The sequence below is a fragment of the Thermobia domestica genome, unplaced genomic scaffold (genome assembly GCF_964235325.1).
Source record: "Thermobia domestica unplaced genomic scaffold, izTheDome1.hap1.1 HAP1_SCAFFOLD_447, whole genome shotgun sequence".
In the NCBI taxonomy this organism is placed as follows: Eukaryota; Metazoa; Arthropoda; class Insecta; order Zygentoma; family Lepismatidae; genus Thermobia; species Thermobia domestica.
Genome location: NW_027656157.1, coordinates 2578 through 12582, shown reverse-complemented (window position 1 = coordinate 12582; position 10005 = coordinate 2578). Strand labels below are relative to the sequence as shown.

General features: G+C 39.0%; 1 non-coding gene across 1 annotated transcript; it reads right to left on the bottom strand.

Annotated features, from left to right (window-relative positions):
* Nucleotides 1-365: 365 nt before the first annotated feature.
* Nucleotides 366-484, bottom strand: LOC145676866 (5S ribosomal RNA). The gene has a single exon (XR_014129494.1). It is a non-coding gene; the product is annotated as a 5S ribosomal RNA (ribosomal RNA).
* Between the last annotated feature and the right edge of the window lie 9521 nt (nucleotides 485-10005).

Genomic DNA, 10005 nt, shown 5'->3' with positions numbered 1-10005 from the left:
CTTGAAATCCAATTTCTATATGCTGTTAGTAAAAAAGTAAAGCACATAGCGGAGATGTGTCGTGCTTGTATACGAAAGGCATTTACTCGCCGGAGATCTACACTTAGTCATAATAATTTACTTTTAAAAAGTGGTAATACATTCCGTGTTAAGTATAGTAGTAGGTGCACACGGATCGGAAATCAGGTTATTTTAATGTGCCGTGCAAATAAACAGGCTGTTAGTGTAAGAAATAGTGGGTATAACGCTTAGAATATCGATTAATCGCTATGAAATAATGTTGATAAATTATCTCTTGAAAGTACTATAAAATTAATGTTTCTAGTATTTTCGTACTTGAAGGATAATGAAATTTGAAAAAGAGATGCCAACAGCACCTGGTGTTCCCAGGCGGTCACCCATCCAAGTACTGACCAGGCCCGATGCTGCTTGACTTCGGTGATCGGACGAGAACCGGTATATTCAGCATGGTATGGCCGTTGGCAACTACCTTTTCTTCAATGTCCTGTTAAGGAAGTATGTTTTAAGTAAGAATTGACATTATTAACTATAAAGGCAAGCATATTAACGTCGTTAACATTACTTGGAATATACTAATATTCGAATAAATATTTGAATGTTCGAATGATGAGTGATTCGGATGTTCATAGTGCCACTATGTCCTATCGAGTTTACTATCACGAACCACGTATGAAATTGTATATAAATAAATAAAAATAAATCCTTTATTAAGTATTGATTACAGGAAAAAGGCAAACTTACATTCTTTAATGTACACAATGAAATGTATGAAAGATATTTTTAAGATATGTTTCACTTACCCTTTATAACGCAAGGTAGTTTTCAGTGTAGCATCCTCTTCAGCTGCGAGATAACGTAAGGCAGATGATCATTCAGTCGTGAAGCACTAAAATGTAATATACATTTTAACTATTATCGATAAGAATTATTTACTGCAGGGATGCAAATAAAGTGAGGCAAATTAGTAAATAAAAACCGATACTGTAACTGATAATGTAATTACGTATCTGTATTAGTTGTATATACAGTAATCGCACGATTATCCGCGGAGTTGGATGTTGGCATAATCGCGCATAATCAGCAGTATGAGCAGAAAAGGGAAATGAAATGAAATCTTTAGATTTACGTCGCATACTTATACCGGTTACGCTAAAGGAGACGGTGATGATGAGTACTGAATGAAGAAAGTGGGAGGAAACGGGAGAAACCCGAGAAAACCCATGAGCACGGTCTTTATGCACGACAAAGTTCACACGGCACGAGCTGGGATTGAACCAGGGACCCCAAGCACCGGAGGCCAAAAAAGGGACAAAAAGTCTTTCGTGCAACTTTCGTTTTCGGTAAAAAGTTTACACATAATTTAGAAAGAGTAGTTTTCTGGTCTTTTTATTTCACAAGTTGGTTCATGTCTATATTTTTTACATGCATAAAAAATTTTTCAACTCCCTTGCTTAGTTCCTGTTAAAGACCTCTACCTCTGATTGTATTTTTTGCACATATTCTTATTGTTTTCAGACAACATTTCTAAGAGCGTAATTTATCGTCAGCAAGAAAAGAAAAGGAAAGCCTCGGATAGTGGAATGTGTACTGTATATATATATATATATATATATATATATATATATATATATATATATATATATATATATATATATACGTATTAGTATATAGTTTTATTTTATACGTCTCCTATTATTACACAATGTGCAGATATTGTGAAAGCGCAAGTAAATATGTATAACTCCCCGTTCTGCACTTAATAACTTGAAAGAAGTTCGGGGAAGGTAGTGTAACAGAAAGTGCAAACAGAAATGAGGGTTTACAGGCATTTAATATTATTCCGTAGTAGTATGATTTTTTGTAATATATATATATATATATATATATATATATATATATATATATATATATATATATATATATATATATATATAAACATACATATTCAATGATATAGTAAGAGGTTAGCAGCACTGATAGAACTGCAGAAAGTACAAAACCGTTAATAAGAAAGAGAGAGAGATGGTGGCCGCTTTTGTGCTTTTCATTGGCTAATTCCGAATTGCGCGCGAATACGTACGAGATTTCTTTCTTTTTCCTCTTCGCAGCCCAGATGTTGCCAATTAGAAGTTTTTAGTACTACATTTGTATGAAAATGTTGCCTTTAAGAAATGTGGTTTGCATACGGAGAAAAGAGCAAAATGAATATTTATCTTAGTGGGCATGAAAAAAGACGAAACATTTTGCAAGATGGACACACGAACTTCCTTAATGCAGGCGTTCAGTACATTATTGTAAAGAAAAAAACACTAAAAAGAATTACTTCAATATCCCTAGCAACATTCAACAATTCATAGAGAAAAATCTTTATTTTGAGAACAATGGAAAACTATGTAATTGTAGATAACTACTAAATTTAATGATTAAGGAAAACGTTTAGGCCCGGCCCTTCAGAAAGAAAGTGCACAGAATTTTCTCTCATGGAAGCAATTGCAAAATCAACATTTTGTTTGCAGTTATAATTAGAGGATCTATATACAGGGTGTTCGAAAAAGAATGTATCCTCTTGAAAGAAAATATTCTCTGGGCCCCTAATCCTTTATATACCGAAAGGAAGTTTGTATAGCATTTTTTCTTACCTTCGTTAGAAGAATTGAAAGTGACTACTATCGTGACACGGGAGATATTTGATCGATAGTCGAATTACTCCCATGCTCGAATGAACACGTCTCTTGTAAGGAGAGGAAAGGCTTCTGTGATCCGCTATCGCAGCTGTGTCATATCTGCAGAGAATGTTAGGACACAAACGTGATCTTTGAGAGCCTCGTGAAAAGAAGTCGCATAGTATCATGTGTGGAGACATCGGGGCCATCTGAAGAACGCTTCATCATTAGGACCAAGGGCGAGTTACGAAACACTCTGGGATATATTTATTAACATAACTTCTCGTCATTCTGCAAGTGTGGTGGAGCTCCATCCTATTGGAAAAGGAAACCTCGGGAGCCCTCTTCATGTGTAGGTATCGTTCACATCTGAAGCATGTGAAGATAGATTACTGTACTATCGTGTACCTAAAATCATTTTCTACGAATACGAACATGTCTACACTGAAGGCAGTGCAGCTCTTTTTCTCTTTTTTTTTTGGTCATGTATTGTAACGCGGGGCAATGCACACAATAACATGTAATGTTGTGTATCATCATAAAGGGCCAGGGCGATGATTGGATCTTGATGGACGTGGAGAACTGATAGGTGATGTGAGTGGTATTGTGATCTATGGTTGTATGTTTACTGATGAATGCATAAGGAGAGGTGAAGGGGTTGCCTTTTTTTTTATGTCGATCGGCAGGGAAGCGATTGGGAAACTTTTGACTTTGTTTTTCAACCGAATATATTGATTGAATAGGTCGCCGACAATTTTACGGGGCGTCACGTCGTTGCCTTTTTCATGTCGATCGCGAGCGAAGCGAGCGTTTTTTTTTTTTTTTTTTTTACCGACAATATGTATTGAATCGGTTGCCAACACCTTTAGGGGCGCGTCACGTCCTTCTTTCTGTGCTGATCGCGAGCGAAGCGAGCGCGAAATTTTTGACTTTTTTTTTTTTTTTTTACCCACAATATTTATTCAATCGGTCGCCAACACTTTTAGGGGTGCGTCACGTCCTCTTTTCTCTGCTGATCGCGAGCGAAGCGAGCGCGAAATTTTGACCTTTTTTTCTCTTTTTAATTCTTTTTTTTTTCTTTAAGAAAAAATATTGATTTCATAGGTCGCCAACATTTTTACGGGATGGAACATCGTTTATTTGTTTTTCCAACCGTCTTTCTGTCTTGAGCCCCCGCCAAGTTAACTTTATGGTGGACAAAAACTATGTGCGGTGGGTTACCGCGGGGTTCTCCCGTTTCCTCCCACTTTCTTCATTCCACCACCATTTCAATCATTTCTCATAATCAGCGCCTCTTTTAGCCTAAGCGGCATAACGTGGGACGTAAAACAAAGATTTCCTTTAGTTGCTTTCTGTCTTGATTACGAGCGCGAAATTTTTTACTTTTTTTTTCTTTCTTTTGATATTATTCATTTAATAGGACGGCAACACCTTTACGGGCCGCCGCGTCGTCGTTTACACTTCTTCAGCCCATATTCTTTCTGCTTGTTCGTTTTCCGGCATCTTGTTATCACCGCCCGCGGGAATGCCTATGTCTTTCATCGCTTTTTGAAGCAAATCTTTAATAAATATGCACTCTCACATTTCTACTAATATGCATACCACAGTGGATAGACTGTAACTAGGAAAGCAGAAGCCTGCATATCATATTATTTAACAGTTGAAAGTGAACTGCCATTTTAAGTTTGATTTTGATCAGATGAGTGCAGTTCAACTCGTCGACAATTGTGAAGATTCTCGAGGTTAGGGACCATCCATTTTGTGCTTTGTAATGAAAATGGCTGCAGCCAAACTTCTCTGATCTGAATGAAACTTGGCATGATGATACATCTTGACCTGCTCTACAAGTTTATTTAGTATTTTCCGTTGCGCAGGCTTTTGCTTCTCCAGGTTCTCCCATGGAACTGAGAAACGTATTCAGTCGAACTTCTGCGGTAAGTCAGTATATCATCCTGAGAAGTTTGATCGAGATAGCAGAGGTTCGACTATTCGTTTTTCAATTCCATGTGATATTACAACACGGTGAACTAAATTTATATAGAAACACTTTGATTTTGTTTTGTTTTTTGCTAGCATTAAACTGAGAAAATGTTATTGAATAGACAGAGAACACCACTCAAAGAAAAGTACATCATAAGAATATATATATGGTTGCTGTGGTTCTCGGTTTAATTTGCTAGTTAAGAAACTTGCTCTAAATAAGTACATCTTACAGGTGAAAAACTAAGCCAGGCGATAGAATTAAATATAAAGTTATACACTTTTATTTTACGTTTACTAGTGTTGGGTTACTACTGTAAAATAAGTCAGTATATATGAAAGATAACTGTATTAGGTACTATTTTCCACCGGCGGTGTATTCTTGCATAGTGTACTTAATGTTTACAAGCGGGGCGCTACTAGTATGGATGCATGACAAGTGCTATTGAAACTCGAAAACTAACTGGTTTCCACTACCCTTGCTTATACGTATACCCGCGTCGCCTTCGCTCCTGTTCACTTTGGACGCACATTCTTGCTATCGCTCAGGCCCCCAGCTTTCTCCTGTTTTGGCTCCCTTAAATAGTATTCGTGCTTTTTATTGGCCACCTGGCAAAGCACTTGTAATGATTTTACACCAGTAACTCTAAAATACATGTGTATTACTTTATTTAATTCTGTCGTCTGCAGAATTTTTTTTTTTTTTCGTACAAATATGCCTTTTCATGCAGAACACTGAATTTTGCCTGTAAATTTTTGAGAATATGCTGTGACGAAACTTGAGCACCGTTCTTCTTTTCTTTCTTATCACGAGTCTTCTTTAGCCTAATGAGCACAATCATCACACGATAACGACTATTCTTTTCATTTAACTTGTAAACAAGTTGAACTAATAATAATAATTGATGTACAAAGGAGAAGTGTCCTACATATTTGAGGTAAAAAATAAAATAAATATACTTCTACTTCATCCGTGTTTACAAAGTTAAATGTTATCGATTTACAAAAAATGGTCACCTATCCACACACTGACCAGGCTCGACACTGCTTGACCATACATATTAAAACATCGGTCCCACTGAATACACAAGTAGTAAGCACATTCACATAAAAATAATTAGGATTACAGTATATAAAATGTGTTAATTAAAATAGCAAATGCCTTACCTTATCACAGGCGATCCAAAGCCACTGCACATCATCTGCTACGCACACTATATTCCTCCAATATTTCACTCACTTCCTATATCACGCAACAGAAAATATTAATAAAATTCACTTAGCAACATTTTCATTTTTAATCAACAATACGTATAACAATTAAGAATAAAATTAATTGTGAGCACATTGTTATAATTAGAATACTGTTTTTATTCGTTTACAAATATGGGATTAATATAGAGCTGGCAGCAACAATATATACAACTCATCCTGTATGTATCGTAAATCCTAACTTGAGAAGACATCTCTGACGCAAACAATGAGACAAGAAATCAAATACTATATCCGACACATTTGGGGTTTATTGAACTTCAATGTTGGAAGATACCACCTTGTCGGTAGTACAAATGTAATATCCTTACAACACGCGGAACTTTTGCCAGGCATATCTAGGAATTTGGGAAGATTAATTGATATCCTTAATGTGCAATGTATGATTATGACGCATTGTTATGTACACGCAGACGGAACCAGGACAATCTATAGATGACATTTGCACTGTGTTTGGACAATTTGTTCGCAGAAAGTAACCGTTTTTGTCTATGAATACTTGAGAACATGGAAGGTATGAGATATACATTTTATGCGCAAATATTATAATACAAATCATTGTTAGTTTGGTGGATGCGTGAAAGAAAGAAAAGGAGTAGATTTTTGCAGACGTCCGGATATAAAGCGAGAACTGAGAATACGCATCTATAACATCTATTTTCTTTGTGTTAATGATATCGATGAACTAAACGGGGAAACTAAAATACAACTGTTTGCAGTATAATTCGAAGTATAGTCAAGTGCAGAGGCGTACTCACGGGGTGTCCACCGGGTGCGGACTCCTCGCAAAAGTTCCTAAGTGAACATACATTTGCAGACTTTCTCATTAAATGTAGTTATTAACAGGGAAAATATTGATGTATCATCAATATAAATCTGATCTTACACTTCATCTGTACTCTGTCTGTATCATGTTTTTGTGAAAAAGTAAGTGGAATATTTATCGTGTTTTCGAATGCAGAATAATAGTATATAGACATAGTGGCTTGTAGTATTGGAACCTTGCCCCCCGAAGCTTGGATCCCTTAGAAGAAAAAAAAAATGCATGCGCGCCTGGTGAAATGGTTAACGAATTCAGTTCACTCGATGAATCGACAGATAGTAATACACATTTCGACAGATCGACAGCATTCGACAGATACAGACATATGAAAGTAGCACAAGAATTAGGCGAAAGTCCGTGCGTTTCCTCAATTCACGTAGGAAACAACAGAAAATATCAACTACCATAAAATAATCCGTATATATATTTAATTTATTTGGAATAAAATAAATATAGAAACAACCTGTTCATACATAACTACGGTAAGTGCGTTAATTGCTAACGTAAGAACAAATATGAAACAAGGCACAAAATAAAAAAGAAAAATAAAGTTAAAGGGAATAAATATTTAGGCTTGATTGTCATTCGTATTAAGAAGCTGGGTAATAAAATGTTAAAATCTACAGAAAATTATGAAATTAAATCAGGATTTGAAATAAAAGTCTATACATTGGAAGTAGGCCAGGGAGTTTGCAAGGCAGATGTGTGCGACACGCGTTACTTTATAGATTCCCTTCATTGAACTATAGTAAGCAGTACGAAGATGGTACTTTGCGTATAATCACAGGAAGGATTGAAGTTAATTACCATGGTAATATAATTATTTATTGATAAGTATTTCCATGTTAAATTATGAAAATTATAAGCACAAGGAGGGTGAAAAAGTAGTGTGACCGACTTAGCAATGACTGAAACATAAAATAGAAAAGCGAATAAAAACAAATGCCTTTTGAGTTATGTGGAATAAAGTTTCTTCTAGCCAGTAAGGAAGAATAGGATCTGGTGCATTCATTGAATACCTGAAAAAAATCGTTTATCAAAATAGAAGGAAACACACTTATCGTTGTGGCAACTACGAACTTCTGTTTACCTCAGCCCGCCTCAGCAAGTGCTTTCTATCCGGTCCGCGCTCCGTAACCAAACTCAACGCTGCCTGCCAGCGAAAATTTCAATAGTGAGATAATACAGCTAAACGTGAGACGCGTGTTGTTTACGCTCCCGTCTAGTGCGATTTTCTTGTGGAAATAAACTGTTTATTCCCTTAAAAACATTATCAGCACCCTCAGGAACTTTCTGTACGTGTTGTGTGTAAAAGTGAGATACGTGCGTGTGTTCTAAGTGGCAAAAAGTGGCTGTGAAGTGTGCATGCTGCATGTCATTAGATAGAGGTAGCAGTAGAACGTGTAGTTAGCACACAATAAGCCACGCCACATAGCCGCCATATCGTCTCCCGACATCAGTTTTGTTCAGGAACTAGCGCGACCGCGAGAAAAATCTCAAATCTGATTGGTCGGAGTAACTCAACTTCTTCGGCCAATCACAGACCAGAATTCTGATCAGAACCATATATAAGGGAGATCCAGAACAATTTCAGTGCAGTTCGCTGCGTCCAGCAGGAGGCAGCAAGTTCTCCCCGAAAAACTAAAATAGAACCCAACAATCTAATAAACTGTACCCCCAGTGAAGTGAGTGCAACCACAGATCACGGCAAAAAGAAAAATTGGCCGGCCAGGAGCACGCTAAAGAAGCTCCTGGCAACAATCAATTCCCCCAGAACAGTTGAAAATCTCAGTGTGGCCCCCCTACCCCACACCCCAGACCGAAAACCAAACAAGCCTGACACCCTGGCAGCCAACGGAAAGTCACCCGATCCGGCCCTTTCAAGAGCCACGATAAGAACAACAGCCCGACCAGGAACTGAAACTGAACAGACTCTAAAGCAAGCTGAGGACAATCCGGCCCTTTCAAGAGCCATTTCCGACCTCCTGAAGAAGGGCAAACAACAAAGTGCGAAAAGTGCTACGAAAATGAAACCAGAACGCGCCCGACCGAGGAAGCCCCCCACTGCGTCGCTCAACGTAGTCACAAATCAGCTGAAAGGTTTAAATTTCACCACCCTGGGCACTCCCAGCAGACAACGCCGTGCCCCCCCCAAGCTCAAGAAGAAAACGCCAAATATAGTCAACAACCAAAGTGACATTGATTCTTACAAGCCCCCCCCCCAAGAAGCATGGCCGGACCAGTTCCCCCCACTGCAAACACCAGACCCCCAGCAAGAAAAGCCGTCAGAAGAAAGAGAACACAAGACCCCAGAAGAAAATGCAATGGAAGTGAGACCACCCTCAGCCTCCCCCCCCCCACAACCAAACCCTCCAACAGGAGCACCCCTAGAAGAAGAAGAAGAAGAAGATTTCCAGCGCCCCCGCAAAACCATGAAACGAACCGCTTCAGGGCCCATAACATCACTATGGGAGTTCTCAAACAGATATGCACCACTAAGCAAACAAGGCCGCAACGACCCCAGTACAACCCCCCACCCACAAGACGAAGAAAACGGAATGGAAGTTCAAGACGAAACCCAAGAAAATAGAGCCAAAAATCCACGCGCCACAGCCCGGAAAGTGCCGCCCATCTACATTTACGGTGTTAAAAACCAGCACCAGCTTAGCAAAACTCTCTGTGCTACCCTCTCCACCCCCCCACTGATCTATCCAAACAAAGACTTCCTTAAGTTTCACTGTGCAACCATGCAGGATCTCAACAAGATAGAGGCATTCTGCATTCAAGAGAAGAGGGAATACGCCACTGAACTGCCAAGGGGATCACGCCCCCTCAAAGTAGTGCTACGAAAACTCCCAATAGACACAGACATGGACGACATTAAAGAGGCCCTGCAACAAGAAGGACTAGACATCACCAGCGTAAGCCAACTCAGCGGCAGGCCTGATGACAAAGGGGTCCGCCCCAAATTTCCACTCTTCCTTATCACGCTACCCAAAAATCAAGATGTCAACATATATAACATACGCCGCCTACTGTGCTATAAAGTAGAGGTTGAAGCCTACAAAGGCAGCAAAGAACTCTTGCAATGCCACAATTGCCAACGGGTCGGGCACTCGCAACAAACGTGCAGAGCCACGGCTCGCTGCGTCAAGTGCGGAGGAGCGCATGCAACGCAAGACTGCCCCAAGAAGACCAGGGACACGGCCGCCCAATGCGTCAACTGCAGTGGAGCACACCCGGCAA